We start from the raw sequence: 1696 nt of genomic DNA on the forward strand, positions 1-1696 counted from the left end.
CACTCACACCTCAAACATATGTGCATGTACTGACTACATCCACACCTTAAACGTACGTGCATGTACTAAACCACACTCACACCTTAAATGTTCCCATGTAACCATTCGTGAGCAGGATAGAGCAGCTCCATCTCATATGCTAATCCAACATGTTGGCTTCTGATTAACCCCAGCTCCAGGAATGTGCAAACCAAAAATAAAGTTCTAAGTCCCGCCAGCCATTTGAATGGACCCCTCCTCTCAGCCAAGGGCATTCCAAAGTAAACCTAAAAAACTAGTTCAGGCCATGTTGGGATGGGGTGGGTTGGACGTACTCATGACACCCTCCCCCTTTTGGAATTCAGGCACAGGTGATCAACATTAACGTTAAACAGAGACCTGAAGAATTTGTAGCAGTAAGACACCAAATTCCAGCCTGACTCTAGTTTAGCATCACATGACAGAGAGCAGGCCCTGAAAGAAATCAAAGTATTTTACCCTAAAATCTATTTCTTTGACATATTTTGCAATGGCCCTGCAAAGCTGTCTCTCACGGGGAAAACCTGCATTCTGTAGAGAATCGTGTTCCCTTTCCAAGTCCTTTCCCTGATCCAGGAGAGAATTTACTAAGAGTCTGGCACCTTTTTCAGTCTGATAAGAAACATTTACAACCTATTGTCTCTGAAGCCAGCTACCTGGATGCTTCATCAGCATAATAAAAACCTTGGTCTCCACAGCCCCTTATCCTAACCCAGACACTCCCTTCTATGGATTCCACATCTTTAGACAGACTCTTTCGACCACTTGCCAATCAGAAAATCTTTGACTCCACCAATGAGTTGGAAGCACCCCCTTCCAGTTGTCCTGCCTTCCCAGACCTAACCAATTGATTGATGCCTTATTTCACCCTAAAATGTCTAAAATCACGCTATAGTCTGACCGCCTTGCACACATGTTCTTAGGATCTCTTAGGGCTATGTCATGGACCATTGGTCACTCATATTTGGCTCAGAATAAGTCACTTCAAATATTTTACAGAGTTTGACTCTTTTCATTGACAAATTCCTCTAAGATTTCTACTTTTTCTACTGTTTCCATAAATCCTGCCCTCAGGTCAAAACGACCTCAACCACAATGCTGCCCTCAGGCAGAGTCACACAGCGACCTCGCCTTTCCTTGAAGGGTTGACTTCAATTGTCCTGGAAGGCCCTTCCCTGTGGGGTAGAAGCACCGGGTCTGCAGGGTGTTGGCCGGGGATCCACCATCTCATCGTCCTGGGTCTGCGGGGTGGTGGCTGGGGATCCACTATCTCATCTGGTAGCTGCCCAGGACATTGGTTCTGTTTGTGAGTCCCTGTTAAATGTTTCTTTCTTCTTTTTCTTTTTTTCTTTTTTTGAGATGGAGTCTCACTCTATCGCCAGGCTGGAGTGCAGTGAGGCAATCTCGGCTCACTGCAACCTCTGTCTCCTGGGTTCAAGCAATTCCCCTGCCTCAGCCTCCTGAGTAGCTGGGACTACAGGTGCGCACCACCACACCTGGCTAATTTTTGTATTTTTAGTGGAGTTGGGGTTTCACCATTTTGGGCAGGATGGTCTCGATCTCTTGACCTGGTGATCCGCCCGCCTCGGCCTCCCGAAGTGCTGGGGTTACAGGCGTGAGCCACCGCGCCCGACCTGGTGATCCGCCCGCCTCGGCCTCGCAAAGTGCTGGGAATACA

Source organism: Mandrillus leucophaeus, unplaced genomic scaffold (assembly GCF_000951045.1).
Source record: "Mandrillus leucophaeus isolate KB7577 unplaced genomic scaffold, Mleu.le_1.0 Scaffold219, whole genome shotgun sequence".
In the NCBI taxonomy this organism is placed as follows: domain Eukaryota; kingdom Metazoa; phylum Chordata; class Mammalia; order Primates; family Cercopithecidae; genus Mandrillus; species Mandrillus leucophaeus.